Source organism: Oncorhynchus gorbuscha, linkage group LG16 (genome assembly GCF_021184085.1).
Source record: "Oncorhynchus gorbuscha isolate QuinsamMale2020 ecotype Even-year linkage group LG16, OgorEven_v1.0, whole genome shotgun sequence".
In the NCBI taxonomy this organism is placed as follows: domain Eukaryota; kingdom Metazoa; phylum Chordata; class Actinopteri; order Salmoniformes; family Salmonidae; genus Oncorhynchus; species Oncorhynchus gorbuscha.
In genome coordinates, this window is record NC_060188.1 from 78,706,089 (window position 1) to 78,724,222 (window position 18,134).

The 18,134-nt window shown below is 45.3% G+C and overlaps 1 pseudogene; it reads left to right on the forward strand.

Annotated features, from left to right (window-relative positions):
- Positions 1 to 336: 336 nt before the first annotated feature.
- Positions 337 to 17,669, forward strand: LOC123999835 (annotated as a pseudogene).
- Positions 17,670 to 18,134: the final 465 nt, after the last annotated feature.

An 18,134-nucleotide genomic window follows, 5' to 3' on the forward strand; every position in this document is an offset into this window, starting at 1 on the left:
CACATCCTCACTCCCTGCGGGCTGATTTGGTAGCCCAAGAAGGAGACAGCCCTCTGGAATTGGCACTTCTCCGCCTTGACGAACAGGTGGTTAGCCAATAGGCATTCCAGGACTGCTCGAACGTGAGTGATGTGATCCTACAGGTTGGTCGAGAAGATCAGGATGTCATCGAATTACACAATCACCTGATGTCCTAGCATGTCCCGGAACACCTCGTTGACAAATGCCTGGAACACTGACAGAGCATTGGCTAAGCCAAAGGGCATAACCAAGTACTTGTAGCGACCAGACATCGTACTGAACGCCGTCTTCCACTCATCCCCCTCCCGGATGCGAATGAGATTGGACCTGCGGCGTGCCTACAGTTTGTTGAAGAACCGGGCCCAGTGGAGCTGCTCGATGGCTAACGGCACCAGCGGGAGAGGGTACCGATACTTCTTGGTGATGTCATTGAGACCACGGATGAAACCATGTTGGAGCGCCTATTGAATGTTGAATGTAGCCCTCCATGGCCTGGGTGGAGGGTAGATGCGTCTGTGCAGAGGTGTAGCACCGGAAAACAGGTCAATGGCACAGTTCCAGGGGTGATGAGGAGGGAAACCAGTAGCGGGTCTTTGAGAATACCTCCCTTAGATCCTGACATTCCTCCATGATGTTGGGCTGGAGGGCAACCACAGGACTCTCAACCGACGTGGAACCACAGGGGACATGAAAGCAGGTCTTCTGGGCATTCAGGTGACCAGTTGTTGATTCTCATCCTCGACCATGAGATGGGGTAGGGTGAATAGGGTTATGATGCAGAAGTCAAGGTAGGCTGTGGATGATCTTGTGAACTGGTGCGCTGGTGATGAAGGGGATGATTTCCTGGTGATTGGGCTCCACGGTGAGGGTGAGTGGTCGGGTGATGATTGTGATGGTTCCGGATCCTAGAGGCCGACAGTCGAGACCTTGAACCTGAAAAGGAGAGAAGAGCGGGTAGGTAGTAATATTGAGAGCAGAGACAAGGGTCTAATCCATAAAGTTACCGGCAGCACTGGAATCCACTAACGCTGTAGACACAGGGCATGAGGGACAGTCAGCCAGAGTGATGGGTATTAAAGAGTCTAAAAGGAAGAGCAATAGATTGAATACTCACTCCTGATTCAGGGGATGTAATATCACGTGACCGTCCATCTACTTTTTTTGACCTTAGAATTAGAGTCCTCCCTGCTAATCAAGTGAGGAAACTTAGCTCTTTATTTTTGTGTAGAAAGCCTTTGCATTTTTTCTGAATCATATTTGTCCAATAACGAATGTAGTTTCCCTATCATTTGTGTCAAAGTGGCCATTACCAAACCCTGCAATTAAACCCAGAGTGAAATCAATTGCACTCTTCTGGTCTACCACTGTGCCTCTCCTCCTTTGGCATAAAAAAAGGCTAAGCTTTCTGCATCTTGGTTGTTTTGAGTCTGAGAAAGGGTTTATATGGAGACTGCTTAGTTAGCTGTAGTTACTTTCCCAGTTAGCTGGTGGCTGTATTGAAAGGGCATTTTTCCCAGGGTTTGCAGTGGTCTGTCTATTTGATGGTTATGAGTGCAGGGTCTATAGAAATAGACAGTGTCCCTGGCCCAACCTCATCTACATGACTACATTACTTAGTGATGCATTGTCTTCTATTTCTGGGCATGTGGTGTGGGTGTTTGGTTCTGAATAGGTCAAATAGGTCAAACCTGACTAATGGTACACTTTCATGTTGCTTCTCAGTACTTGTATTCCTTTTTTGAATGTATCTAAAGTCTGTACCTCTCCATTAACTGTGTTTCTGTGTAGGAGTTATGGAGAAGCTGGGCATGGGGCGGTTAGAGCTGTTGGACTAGTAACCGAAAGGTTGCAAGTTCGAATCCCCGAGCTGACAAGATACAATCTGTCGTTCTGCCCCTGAACAGGCAGTTAACCCACTGTTCCTAGGCCGTCATTGAAAATAAAATAAGAATTTGTTCTTAACTGACTTGCCGAGTAAAATAAAGGTAAAATAAATAAGAAAATTAAATGGGTCCAGAGGAGCTACTGAAGGAGAACCCTCGTCTGATCTACTCATGCCTGCTGGCCATGACATCAACTACCTCGTCATGTCAAGTAGAAACAACTTCACTGGAATAAAATGTGTATTATTTCTCTTGACTTTCCATCAGTGACATAAGATGTGGCTTCAGTTGAAAATCAAATATAGGAAAAACAGACCATTCAATGGCATATTACTTACGATTGATAGCTCTATAATAATTGAATAGTCTTTGAATAGTCAACCATCTGGGTCGTTCCACGAATAGAGTACCTTTTTGCGTCCCTTTGATATTTTCAGTGGAACTTGTGTACCAATATTGAATTTTAAAAGCCTGTTACAGTACATTCAGAAAGTATTCACACCCCCAAGACTTTTTCCACATTTTGTCGTTACAGTCTGAATTTAAAATGGATTAAATTGCTTTAAAAAATATATATATTTACTAATGAATTAAAAATGAAAGTTAATGTCTTAAGTCAATAAGTATTCAACCCCTTGTCCCCTGATTCCTCAGCTCTAGGAAGAGTCTTGGTGGTTCAAAACATTTTCCATATAAGAATAATGGAGGCCACTGTGTTCTTGGGCACCTGCAGAAATGTTGTGGTATCCTTCCCCAGATCCGTGCCTCGACACAATCCTGTCTCGGCGCTCTAAGGATAATTCCTTTGACCTCATGGCTTGGTTTTTGCTCTGATATACACTGTGATCTGTGGGACCTTTTATATATACAGGTGTGTGCATTTCCAAATCATGTCCAATCAACTGGATTTACCACAGGTGGACTCCAATCAAGTGGTAGAAACAGCTCAAGGATGATCAATGGAAACATGATGCGCCTGAGCTCTATTTTGAGTCTCATAGCAAAGGGCTGAATACTTTATGCTAAAATTTCGAAAAACCTGTTTTCACTTCGCCATTCTGCGGCCTTGTATGTAGATTGATGAGGAAAATGTGTTTAGTTACTCAATTTTAGAATAAGGCTGTAATGTAACAAAATTTGGAAAATTTGAAGGGGTCGGAATACTTTCTGAATGCACCGTACGTTCAGGAGTAAAAATGTGTCACAATATGTTGCATGGACTCACTCTGTGTGCAATAATAGTGTTTAACATGATTTTTGAATGACTACATCATCGCTGTACTCCACACGTACATATGTAAGGTACCTCAGTCGAGCAGCGAGTTTCAAACACAGATTCAACCACAAAGACCAAAGAAGTTTCCCAATGCCTCGCAAAGAAGCGCATCTATTGGTAGATGGGTAAAAATAAAGCAGGCATTGAATATTAATTTGAGCAGGGTGAAGTTATTAATTAACCTTTGGATGGTGTATCAATACACACACTCACGACAAAGATACAGGCATCCTTCCTAACTCAGTTGCCAGAGAGGAAGGAAATGGCTCAGGGATTTCACGATGAGGCCAATGGTGACTTTAAAACAGTTACAGAGTTTAATGGCCGTGATAGGAGAAAACTGAGGATGGATCAACAACTGTATAGTTACTCCATAATACAAACCTAAAGGACGGAGGGAAAAGAAGGAAGCCTGTACAGAATAAAAAAATATTCCAAAACATTCATCCTGCACTAAAGCCACTAAAGTAATACTGCAAAAAAGTGTGGCAAAGCAATTCACTTTTGGTCCTAAATACAAAGTGTTATGTTTGGGACAAATCTAATGCAACACATTACTGAATAATAATACATGGGGCTTATATAGCACTTTTCAAGGACCCAACGTGTATTTACAACTGAGTACCACTCTACATATTTTCAAGCATAGTGGTGGCTGCATTATGTTATGCATATGCTTGTAATTGTTAAGGACTGGGGAGTGTTTCACGATAAAAAAAAACCTGAATGGCGATAAGCTCTAGCAAAATCACAGAGGAAAACCTGTTTGCCTGCTTTCCACCAGACACTGGGAGAGGAATTCACCTTTCAGCAGGACACTAACCTAAAACATGAGACCAAATCTACACTGGAGTTGCTTAACAAGAAGACAGTGAATGTTCCTGAGTGGCCTAGTTAGAGTTTTGTCTTAAATCTACTTGAAAATCTATGGCAAGACCTGAAAATGGTTGTTTATCAATGATCAACAACCAATTTGACATAGTTTGGAGAAAAAATAATAATGGACAAATGTTGCACAATCTAGGTGTGGAAACTATTAGACTTGCCCAGAAAAACTCACAGCTATAATTTCTGCCAAAGGTGCTTCTACAAAGTATTTACTCAAGGTGGTGAATAGATATTTCTGTATATCAAACATTTCTAAAAACATGTTTTCACTTTGGCAGTATTGGGTATTTTGAAAAGATGGGTGAGAGAATTTTAGAGAATTCAAGCTGTAATAAGTCAAGGGGTAATGAAGTGCCCTTTAATATGGAACACAGGGAAAATTCAATTATTCTGATTTTTAGCCCACTTATCCCAAAAATGTAATTTCACCATCGTTGTAAAGCCCTGGTTACTTTGTTGCTTTGACAAAGTCATTTCTGAAGACTATAATTTATTTTGCGTGATTAGTGATTCATTTACATTTCCCCTTATTGTCATGCTGGTGATAGAGGACCCAAAAGCGACTTAACAGAAACAGAGTTTATTCAAGTCCAAACAGGGAATAACAGAAATCCTCTAGTCTGTAGAGGGGAATGACAGGAGAAGCGGCCACAGACTGCAGGTCGCTTCGGGTAGGCGCAGGCCGTAGTTGACAGAGACACCTGCTCACACGCAGCATCTGATGAAGGCAAAAAACACGACAGGACAGGGCGATACACAATCACAGCAAAAACACGACAGGACAGGGCGAAACGCAATCACAGCATGGTGAATACTAAACAAGGAACCGACGGGACAGGAACGGAACACAAAGGAATAAATAGGGACTCTAATCAGGGAAAGGATCGGGAACAGGTGTGGGAAGACTAAATGATGATTAGGGGAATAGGAACAGCTGGGAGCAGGAACGGAACGATAGAGAGAAGAGAGAGCGAGAGAGTGAGAGGGGGGAGGGGAGAGAGAGGGATAGAAAGAGGAAAGAACCCAATAAGACCAGCAGAGGGAAACGAACAGAATGGGGAGCACAGGGACAAGACATGATAATAAATGACAAACATGACAGTACCCCCCACTCACCGAGCGCCTCCTGGCGCACTCGAGGAGGAATCCTGGCGGCAACGGAGGAAATCATCGATGAGTGAACGGTCCAGCACGTCCCGAGACGGAACCCAACTCCTCTCCTCAGGACCGTAACCCTCCCAATCCACTAAGTATTGGTGACCCCGTCCCCGAGAACGCATGTCCATGATCTTATGTACCTTGTAAATAGGTGCGCTCTCGACAAGGACGGGAGGGGGGAGGGAAGACGAACGGGGGTGCGAAGAAAGGGCTTAACACAGGAGACATGGAAGACAGGATGGACGCGACGAAGATGTCGCGGAAGAAGCAGTCGCACAGCGACAGGATTGACGACCTGGGAGACACGGAACGGACCAATGAACCGCGGAGTCAACTTACGAGAAGCTGTCGTAAGAGGAAGGTTGCGAGTGGAAAGCCACACTCTCTGGCCGCAACAATACCTTGGACTCTTAATCCTGCGTTTATTGGCGGCTCTCACAGTCTTCCCCGCAGACAAAGGCAGACCGGTAGTGAAGCCTAAGGCGATGTGAGACCATGGTCGAGAAGGAATGGGGAGCGGTCTGAGACGACCGGCAGGAGGAGAGTTACCCGACTTAGTCTGCGCGCAGTCCGAACAAGCAGCCACGAAACGGCGCGTGTCACGCTCCTGAGTCGGCCACCAAAAGCGCTGGCGAATAGACGCAAGAGTGCCTCGAACACCGGGATGACCAGCTAACTTGGCAGAGTGAGCCCACTGAAGAACAGCCAGACGAGTGGAAACAGGAACGAAAAGGAGGTTACTAGGACAAGCGCGCGGCGACGCAGTGTGCGTGAGTGCTTGCTTAACCTGTCTTTCAATTCCCCAGACTGTTAACCCGACAACACGCCCATAAGGAAGAATCCCCTCGGGATCAGTAGAAGCCACAGAAGAACTAAACAGACGGGATAAGGCATCAGGCTTGGTGTTCTTGCTACCCGGACGGTAAGAAATCACAAACTCGAAACGAGCGAAAAACAACGCCCAACGAGCTTGACGGGCATTAAGTCGTTTGGCAGAACGGATGTACTCAAGGTTCTTATGGTCTGTCCAAACGACAAAAGGAACGGTCGCCCCCTCCAACCACTGTCGCCATTCGCCTAGGGCTAAGCGGATGGCGAGCAGTTCACGGTTACCCACATCATAGTTGCGCTCAGATGGCGACAGGCGATGAGAAAAATAAGCGCAAGGATGAACCTTATCGTCAGACTGGAAGCGCTGGGATAGAATGGCTCCCACGCCTACCTCTGAAGCGTCAACCTCGACAATGAATTGTCTAGTGACGTCAGGAGTAACGAGGATAGGAGCGGACGTAAAACGTTCTTTTAGAAGATCAAAAGCTCCCTGGGCGGAACCGGACCACTTAAAACACGTCTTGACAGAAGTAAGAGCTGTGAGAGGAGCAGCAACTTGACCGAAATTACGAATGAAACGCCGATAGAAATTAGCGAAACCTAAAAAGCGCTGCAACTCGACACGTGACCTTGGAACGGGCCAATCACTGACAGCTTGGACCTTAGCGGAATCCATCTGAATGCCTTCAGCGGAAATAACGGAACCGAGAAAAGTAACGGAGGAGACATGAAAAGAGCACTTCTCAGCCTTTACGTAGAGACAATTCTCTAAAAGGCGCTGTAGAACACGTCGAACGTGCTGAACATGAATCTCGAGTGACGGAGAAAAAATCAGGATATCGTCAAGATAGACAAAAACAAAGATGTTCAGCATGTCTCTCAGAACATCATTAACTAATGCCTGAAAAACAGCTGGCGCATTGGCGAGACCGAACGGCAGAACCCGGTACTCAAAATGCCCTAACGGAGTGTTAAACGCCGTTTTCCACTCGTCCCCCTCTCTGATGCGCACGAGATGGTAAGCGTTACGAAGGTCCAACTTAGTAAAGCACCTGGCTCCCTGCAGAATCTCGAAGGCTGATGACATAAGGGGAAGCGGATAACGATTCTTAACCGTTATGTCATTCAGCCCTCGATAATCCACGCAGGGGCGCAGAGTACCGTCCTTCTTCTTAACAAAAAAGAACCCCGCCTCGGCCGGAGAAGAAGAAGGCACTATGGTACCGGCGTCAAGAGACACAGACAAATAATCCTCGAGAGCCTTACGTTCGGGAGCCGACAGAGAGTATAGTCTACCTCGAGGAGGAGTGGTCCCCGGAAGGAGATCAATACTACAATCATACGACCGGTGAGGAGGAAGGGAGTTGGCTCGGGACCGACTGAAGACCGTGCGCAGATCATGATATTCCTCCGGCACTCCTGTCAAATCGCCAGGTTCCTCCTGAGAAGTAGGGACAGAAGAAACGGGAGGGATGGCAGACATTAAACACTTCACATGACAAGAAACGTTCCAGGATAGGATAGAATTACTAGACCAATTAATAGAAGGATTATGACATACTAGCCAGGGATGACCCAAAACAACAGGTGTAAACGGTGAACGGAAAATCAAAAAGAAATAGTCTCACTGTGGTTACCAGATACTGTGAGAGTTAAAGGTAGTGTCTCAAATTTGATACTGGGAAGATGACTACCATCTAAGGCAAACATGGGCGTAGGCTTGTCTAACGGTCTGAAAGGAATGTTATGTTTCCGAACCCATGCTTCGTCCATGAAACAACCCTCAGCCCCAGAGTCAATCAAGGCACTGCATGTAGCACCCGAACCGGTCCAGCGTAGATGGACCGACATAGTAGTACAAGATCTAGATGAAGAGACCTGAGTAGTAGCGCTCACCAGTAGCCCTCCGCTTACTGATGGGCTCTGGCCTCTTACTGGACATGAATTAACAAAATGTCCAGCAACTCCGCAATAGAGGCACAGGCGGTTGGTGATCCTCCGTTCCCTCTCCTTAGTCGAGATGCGAATCCCTCCCAGCTGCATGGGCTCAGTCTCAAAGCCAGAGGAGGGAGATGGTTGCGATGCGGAGCAGGGAAACACCGTTGATGCGAGCTCTCTTCCACGAGCCCGGTGACGAAGATCTACCCGTCGTTCTATGCGGATGGCGAGAGCAATCAAAGAGTCCACATCTGAAGGAACCTCCCGGGAGAGAATCTCATCCTTAACCACTGCGTGGAGTCCCTCCAGAAAACGAGCGAGCAGCGCCGGCTCGTTCCACTCACTAGAGGCAGCAAGAGTGCGAAACTCAATAGAATAATCCGTTATGGACCGTTCACCTTGGCATAAGGAAGCCAGGGCCCTAGAAGCCTCCCTACCAAAAACTGAACGGTCAAAAACCCGAATCATCTCCTCTTTAAAGTTCTGGAACTTGTTAGAGCAATCAGCCCTTGCCTCCCAGATAGCTGTGCCCCATTCTCGAGCCCGGCCAGTAAGGAGTGAAATGACGTAAGCAACCCGAGCTCTCTCTCTAGAGTATGTGTTGGGTTGGAGAGAGAACACAATCTCACACTGCGTGAGAAAGGAGCGGCACTCAGTGGGCTGCCCGGAGTAGCAAGGTGGGTTATTAACCCTAGGTTCTGGAGGCTCGGCAGGCCAGGAAGTAACAGGTGGCACGAGACGTAGACTCTGGAACTGTCCAGAGAGGTCGGAAACCTGAGCGGCCAGGTTCTCCACGGCATGGCGAGCAGCAGACAATTCCTGCTCGTGTCTGCCGAGCATGGCTCCTTGGATCTTGACGGCAGTGTAACGAGCGTCTGAAGTCGCTGGGTCCATTCCTTGGTCGGTTCCTTCTGTCATGCTGGTGATAGAGGACCCAAAAGCGACTTAACAGAAACAGAGTTTATTCAAGTCCAAACAGGGAATAACAGAAATCCTCTAGTCTGTAGAGGGGGAATGACAGGAGAAGCGGCCACAGACTGCAGGTCGCCCGGGTAGGCGCAGGCCGTAGTTGACAGAGACACCTGCTCACACGCAGCATCTGATGAAGGCAAAAACACGACAGGACAGGGCGATACACAATCACAGCAAAAACACGACAGGACAGGGCGAAACGCAATCACAGCATGGTGAATACTAAACAAGGAACCGACGGGACAGGAACGGAACACAAAGGAATAAATAGGGACTCTAATCAGGGGAAAGGATCGGGAACAGGTGTGGGAAGACTAAATGATGATTAGGGGAATAGGAACAGCTGGGAGCAGGAACGGAACGATAGAGAGAAGAGAGAGCGAGAGAGTGAGAGGGGGAGGGGGAGAGAGAGGGATAGAAAGAGGGAAAGAACCCAATAAGACCAGCAGAGGGAAACGAACAGAATGGGGAGCACAGGGACAAGACATGATAATAAATGACAAACATGACACTTATCTTAAGGTCTAACCTGTTGTGAACTGAACTCTGGTTTTAAAATGGTGACGTTATATGTGCAAAAGAAACAATGACATGTTTTTGTTTTGTGGTGAAAAACAGATCAGGTTGAGCATAACACATCAACCCTGTTAACTATACTATACCATTCCCCCTGTCACAATGGGAGTTATGGTGGATTTAAGATGAAAACGTCAACCCTGTTACTTTAATTTCCACTTACTATAGCCATGTTTATATGCGTTTTAATGTGCTCTTTATGACAGAATGTAAACATTTGGTGAAATAACGTTTTTTGGGGGAGGGGGGTCATTTACATTGCCCCAAAGGCACTTATTGGTGGAATGACCCATCTTTTGAACTCAAGCTAATTCAAACCTATTGTTATTAATAATGTATCATATTTCAATTATCATCTGGTATATAATTGAAGGCTATAAATTCAATGACTATGGTTTATTATGTAGCTAATGACTTTCCATTAGAATAGATGTTTATTTTAGATAATTTACAGCATCCTTTCTATGTACTGTACCATTGTCCATACAGACATAAAGGAATCTCCCTCCAATTCTGCCTGGCTTACTACATGTATTCCCCTCCTCCTGTGTCAGGCTTGTTCTCCATGTTGGGCCGGAGCCATGAGAAGCCCTACGCTCCTCTGAACCTGGTGGCAGACTTTGCGGGCGAGGGTCTGACGTGTGCCTTCGGGGTGGTCCTGGTCCTGCTGGAGAGGACCAGGTTGGGCAGAGGGCAGATCATTGATGCCAGCATGGTGAGAATGAGATCAGCCCAGTTGAGGTCTGAGCAGATCACTACCCTCATTCCACTTCTACACCCACGGTGCTGTTCTCAGTACACCTACAGTAAATGCTTTCTAAAGACCAATAGTGAAATAATGCTCTGTAGCTCCAGGTAAATCTGTACAATGCATATCACAAGATGATAGACATACTGGTTTGTACGTTGCAGCATATTGTTTTTTGCCTAAAGAATGCCGTAGGATATAATGTTTATTTAATAGAAGAAAACTCTGAACCAGGGCCCTCAACAACAACAGAAACTTCTGATTCCATGCTCCAAGACTGCTTCCATCACGGGATATGTTTGGTATTGCGTCAGACAACAACATTGACAAATACGCTGATTCGGTGAGCGAGTTCATTAGAACGTGCATTGAAGATGTCGTTCCCATAGCAACGATTAAAACATTCCCAAACCAGAAACCGTGGATTGATGGCAGCATTCGCGTGAAACTGAAAGCACGAACCACTGCTTTTAATCAGGGCAAGGTGACCGGAAACATGACCGAATACAAACAGTGTAGCTATACCCTCCGCAGTATAGAGAAAAAGTAGAATCGCAATTCAACGGCTCAGACACAAGAGGTATGTGGCAGGGTCTACAGTCACGGATTACAAAAAGAAAACCAGCCCAGTCACGGACCAGGATGCCTTGCTCCCAGGCAGACTAAATAACTTTTTGCCCGCTTTGAGGACAATACAGTGCCACTGACACGGCCCGCAACCAAAACATGTGGACTCTCCTTCACTGCGAGGTGAGTAAACATTTAAACGTGTTAACCCTCGCAAGACTGCAGGCCCAGACAGCATCCCCAGCCGCGCCCTCAGAGCATGCGCAGACCAGCTGGCTGGTGTGTTTACAGACATATTCAATCAATCCCTATTCCAGTCTGCTGTTCCCACATGCTTCAAGAGGGCCACCATTGTTCCTGTTCCCAAGAAAGCTAAGGTAGCTGAGCTAAACGACTACCGCCCCTTAGCACTCACCTCCGTCATCATGAAGTGCTTTGAGAGACTAGTCAAGGACCATATCACCTCCACCCTACCTGACACCCTAGACCCACTCCAATTTGCTTACCGCCCAAATAGGTCCACAGACGATGCAATCTCAACCACACTGCACACTGCCCTAACCCATCTGGACAAGAGGAATACCTATGTGAGAATGCTGTTCATCGACTACAGCTCAGCATTTAACACCATAGTACCCTCCAAACTCGTCATCAAGCTCGAGACCCTGGGTCTCGACCCCGCCCTGTGCAACTGGGTACTGGACTTCCTGATGGGCCGCCCCCAGGTGGTGAGGGTAGGTAACAACATCTCCACCCCGCTGATCCTCAACACTGGGGCCCCACAAGGGTGCGTTCTGAGCCCTCTCCTGTGCTCCCTGTTCACCCACGACTGCGTGGCCACGCACGCCTCCAACTCAATCATCAAGTTTGCGGACAACACAACAGTCGTAGGCTTGATTACCAACAATGACGAGACGGCCTACAGGGAGGAAGTGAGGGCCCTCGGAGTGTGGTGAAAATAACCTCACACTCAACGTCAACAAAACTAAGGAGATGATTGTGGACTTCAGGAAACAGCAGAGGGAACACCCCCCTATCAACATTGATGGAACAGTAGTGGAGAGGGTAGCAAGTTTTAAGTTCATCGGCATACACATCACAGACAAACTGAAATGTTCCACCCACACAGACAGCATCGTGAAGAAGGCGCAGCGGCGCCTCTTCAACCTCAGGAGGCTGAAGAAATTCAGCTTGTCACCAAAAGCACTCACAAACTTCTACAGATGCACAATCGAGAGCATCCTGTTGGGCTGTATCACCGCCTGGTACGGCAACTGCTCCGCCCACAACCGTAAGGCTCTCCAGAGGGTAGTGAGGTCTGCACAACGCATCACACAGCAAACTACCTGCCCTCCAGGACACCTACAGCACCCGATGTCACAGGAAGGCCATAAAGATCATCAAGGACAACAACCACCGAGCCACTGCCTGTTCACCCCGCTATCATCCAGAAGGCGAGGTCAGTACAGGTGCATCAAAGCTGGGACCGAGAGACTGAAAAACAGCTTCTATCTCAAGGCCATCAGACTGTTAAACAGCCACCACTAACATTGAGTGGCTGCTGCCAACACACTGACTCAACTCCAGCCACTTTAATAATGTGAATTGTTGGTAATTGATGTAAAATATATCACTAGCCACTTTAAACAATGCTACTTATTAATATAATGTTTACATACCCTACATTATTTATCTCATATGTATACGTATAAACTGTACTCTATATCATCTACTGCATCTTTATGTAATACATGTATTACTAGCCACTTTGAACTATGCCACTTTGTTTACATACTCATCTCATATGTATATAATGTACTCGATACCATCTACTGCATCTTGCCTATGCCGCTCTGTACCATCACTCATTCATATATCTTTATGTACATATTCTTTTTCCCTTTACACTTGTGTGTATAAGGCAGTAGTTTTGGAATTGTTAGCTAGATTACTCGTTGGTTATTACTGCATTGTCGGAACTAGAAGCACAAGCATTTCGCTACACTCACATTAACATCTGCTAACCATGTGTATGTGACAAATAAAATTTGATTTGATTTGATTTGAAACTTCCAAACTTTTTTCTCTGCTCCTGAAACCTGAACTTCAATTGCTACGGTGCTGGCCCACGTGGGGAGAAATATAGAAAAAATAGTGTGTCACAGCTTGAAGAAAAAAGCCGCTTTTAAACTAGGGATTTCATGGCTAATTGAGGTATGTCATCCATTCTGCTCATAAATTATGCATGTATGAACTACACATTGGCTAAAATCACCACCCTGGATGGTTCCGACCTAGAATATGTGGACATCTATAAGTACCTAGGTGTCTGGCTAGACTGTAAACTCTCCTTCCAGACTCTTATCAAACATCTCCAATCTAGAATCGGCTATCTATTTCGCAAAACAAAGTCTCCTTCACTCACGCTGCCAAACTTTCCTTTCATTTACATTTTTACATTTAAGTCATTTAGCAGACGCTCTTATCCAGAGCGACTTACAAATTGGTGCATTCACCTTATGAAATCCAGTGGAACAGTCACTTTACAATAGTGCATCTAAATCTTAAAGGGGGGGGGATTACTTATCCTATCCTAGGTATTCCTTAAAGAGGTGGGGTTTCAGGTGTCTCCGGAAGGTGGTGATTGACTCCGCTGTCCTGGCGTCGTGAGGGGGTTTGTTCCACCATTGGGGGGCCAGAGCATCATCACCTCCAGAGCATCTCTTACTATCATGTTGATCGTGTGGGCAAGACATGGATGATGGGTCCATTTAAAAATGTCCATGGCTTTGGATATGTTAGCTGCATTGTCGCTAACACAACTGACCACTTTTCCATCTACTTGCCATTTTCTGGCCACTCTCAACAGTTCCTCTGCCAAGTTCTCTGAGGTGTGTTTTGTCACTGAACTCAAAGCAGTCCAGAAGACAGCTAGACATCAAAAAGTCTTCAATGAAGTGACATGTAACCACATCAAGTGGTTACCCTTGATGTCCAGCAGTCAGTGGTAAGGCAAACTGCAGTAGCTTTTTGGACTCTTTCCCACACTGAAGTCTGTGTGCTCTCGTACAGTTGTGGAATAAGTGATTTTGAAAGGGTTTTCCTGCTTGGATTTAGACTATTTCTATAAGTTCTAAAACCTCTGTCCTCCACGATCGGAAATGACTGGAAATCGGTGGCAATCATTTAGCCAATGCAATATCAATTTGGGCTTGTTTTTCTGCAGACATTGGCATAAACTGGTCCATAGAAGACTGTATTGCTGTGGGTCGTGGAGTAGGCCTACTTACTTGACTGAGTGGATACATCTCCACGTGTGGAGGTGCTGGCTACACCACTATCACTAGCAAGCCTGCTCGTTTCTCGAAGCCCTGCTACAGCTAGCTTCATAGTTGGGTGCACAGTTCGCATATGCCGGTGTAGGTTGTGCCATATGAGATTTTTTTGTTGTTTTCACTGCTGTCCTTCCTCTCTCTCCTCAGCTGCTAAAATCATGGCTCCCTCCGGATATACTGTCCCCGTCCATACAGCCAACTGGGTTCTCAGTACATCGTGCAGACAGGAATAAAGAACTCTCCGGGAAGAAGAAAGGCGGTGGAGTATGTTTCATGATTAACTACTCATGGTGAGATTGTGATAACGTACAGAAACTCACTTATTTTTTTCAAACAGGAAGTACCCGTGCTAAGGTCTATTCAATGCTGCTCTGACCAATTTGGAATCCATCCTTCAAGATTGTTCTGATCACGTGGACTGGGATATGTTCTGGGTTGCCTCTGAGAATAACATTGACGTATGCACTGATACGGTGACTGAGTTCCTCAGGAAGTGTATAGGGAATGTTGTTCCCACTGGGACTATTAAAACCTACCCAAACCAAAAACGTGGATAGATGGCAGCATTTGCGCAAAACTGAAGGCGCAAACTACCACAATTAACCACAAGTGACTGGAAATATGGTCAAATACAAACAGTGCAGTTATGCCCTCCGTAATGTAATAAACAGGCAAACCGTCAGTACAGAGACAAAGTGGAGTTGCAATTCAATGGCTCAGACAAGAGACATACAGTACCAGTCAAAGGTTTGGACACAACTACTCATTCCAGGGTTTTTCTTCATTTTTGCTATTTTATGCATTGTAGAATAATAGTGAAAACATCAAAACTATGGAATCATGTAGTAACCAAAAAAAGTGCTAAACAAATCAAATATATTTGAGATTCTTCAAAGTAGCCACCCTTAGCCTTGATGACAGCTTTGCACACTCTTGGCATCCTCTCAACCAGCTTCAAGAAGTAGTCACCTGGAATGCAGTTCAATTAACAGGTGTGCCTTGTTAAAAGTTAATTTGCGGAATTTCTATCCTTAATGCGTTTGAACCAATCAGTTGTGTTGTGACAAGGAAGGGTTGGTATACAGAAGATAGCCCTTAAAGATCAAGTCCATATTTGTCAGGGTTTTCCTGTGGTGAAGTAGAGGAGGACCAAAACGCAGTGTGGTTATATTGACTCATGTTTAATAAAAACGGATAAACATGAACACTACAAAACAATAAACGTGGAAAACCAAAAACAGCCTATCTGGTGCAAAACACTGAGACAGGAACAATCACCCACAAAACCCAACACAAAACAGGCTACCTAAATATGGTTCCCAATCAGAGACAATGACTAACACCTGCCTCTGATTGAGAACCATATCAGGCCAAACATAGAAATAGACAAACCAGACCCACAACATAGAATGCCCACCCAGCTCAAGTCCTGACCAACACTAAAACAAGGAAAACACATACGAACGATGGACAGAACGTGACAATATTATGGTAATAACAGCTCAAATAAGCAAAGAGAAATGACAGACCATCACCACTGTAAGACATGAAGGTCAGTCAATCTGGAAAATTTCAAGAATTTTGAAAGTTTCTTCAAGTGCAAAAATCATCAAGTGCTATGATGAAACTGGCTCTTATGAAGACCGCCACAGGAAAGGAAGACCCAGAGTTATCTTCGCTGCAAAGGATACTCTAGTTCATTAGAGTTGCCAGTTTGACACCCCAGCTCTACTGCATACATATATTTGTGTTCCTCATATCTTATCAGTTGCATATCACTTTTTATGGGCCTGGGATTGGATGCTATCAATCTTCCTCCCCAGATGAGCATCTGTGATTGGCCAGAGCTGAGGCAGATCTTCACTTAGCAGTCTGCCACTAAGACTCAGGTAGGAGTGTGGTTGCGTGTTCGATGGGACAGATGCTTGTGTGACTCCCATTCTCTCTGTTGACGAGGTGATCTCCCACCCCACAACCAGGAGAGGGCCTCCTTCCACAGGGACGCCCAGCGAGAGATGACCCCAAACCCCGCACCTGTCCTGTCCCGCACCCCTGCTGACCCCTGCCTGGCCCGGGACACCTTTATAGGGGAACACACACGTCCCATTCTAAAGGAGTCTGGATTCAAACCAGCAGAGGTAAAACAGTTGCTCTTAGCTGGAATTATTGAGTATAACGCAGCCAAAGTACAGTTGTAGTTTGTTCCAGTAATTGGCAGTAGAGAACTAACTGGAAGGAGAGGCGGCCAAAGGAAGAATTGGTTTTTTGGGGTGACCAGAGAGATATACCTGCTGGAGCGCGTGCTACAGGTGGGTGCTGCTATGGTGACATTATAAACCATGACATTTAATATAATTGCAGAGTAAATACTGACCTTGAATACATTTTTTTCTGAACATTATCAGTTTTGACATGCCAAACAGGTCATCAAGGAAACTAAATTACCATAGATACGGTATGTTTGTACACAATCTCACTGTTTCAAGTGCAACTAGCATCATTTATCTACTGTAGCCTGATGGAATTGACTTCCGGCGGGTGGTGTCACTCCTACGCATTGCTGGTCTCTTACTGTATCTGACACAAGACAATGACCTGATGAACCACCTTGATAAGAATGTTCGCTTCATCCATAAAGGTAAGTCAAAGACCGTAGAGTTTGTGAGTTTGAAGTACAGTTCACAATTATACTGTTTTCAAATGCCTCTAGCATAACTCATCAATGGTTAGTTAAGAATGTTCACTTCCTCCCCCAAAAGTAGTCTATCTATTGTCCCCTCAAACAAGTGACTGTATTGTAAGAATATTTCGAAGATAAATACACAACTCAGAGGACGAGAGGTCAATAGAGTACTAACGATCAATGGAAATGTTTTTTATGTAATATCAATGGGTCAGAGACATGGGAGGATTTCAGTCCACGACTCATAGACGAATGGCAAGTTCTCATTGGTCCAAATTGTTTATACACTGAACCTGAAAAAAGATACTTGTTATTTGGCCGTTGGCCCAGTTTTATTGCAAGGATTTCTAATTGGTCAACCACAGGCTAGGGCTGGATTATAAAGTACATCCTGTCCCTTTATTCTGTGGAGAGAATCACTCTGAAGAGAATCACTCTGAAGAGAATCACTGAGGACAGGGGAGAATGAACATCTACCTACCGCATGATTTGTACTCTTTGAGTAAACCTATTTTCCTCCCCCTGATTTGCTTTGCGGTCTGTGTTATTGAAGAGTAACACCAACTGCTAACAGTATGTAGGCCTCACTCATTGGTATGCTTAACTCTGGAACGCAATGTGACTACGTTAGTGTCCCAAGGATTCTAGGTCTGGTGAGAATGTGGCCTTTTAATCTGTCTGACTCTAAGCATCTGACTGCCTCCCAGGGTTGAGCCCCTCTGACGCCTCCTCAGCTTCCTCTGATGGGGGCGGCAGGAGGACAGGAGAGGGGTGGAGGGCAGGGCTCTCATGAGAAACTCTGTGAATTGCCTCAACATCTCACATGACTGTGGCAGGACGAGCTAGTTAGTGTCAGGAGAAATACAGTATTATGATTTATTATAAACTGAATAACTTTTTTTCTTAATGGAGATGCAATCGTATCAGGTGAGAGCCCATGGCTATCAGACATACTGTTCTAGAACTAGTCTTTGTTTTGTTAATAGTGGTTATGGAGTCGGGCAGCTTGGGTATGAGAAACCAAAATACTTTCAGGGCTCATATTCCCATGTCTTTCGCCTAATGGGCTGTTTTATAGAAAATGTACTATCACCTCTGAAATTATTGAGCAACAAAGACTGTATAAAATAAGTAATTTGTATGCTAAAAACATTTAGATTTTTTTATACTAATACATTTTCTCAGAGAAAATTATTTTAATGGAAAATTGCACCCAAAAACAATCTTTATGTATTTGTTTCACTAGTTCATTGTTGAC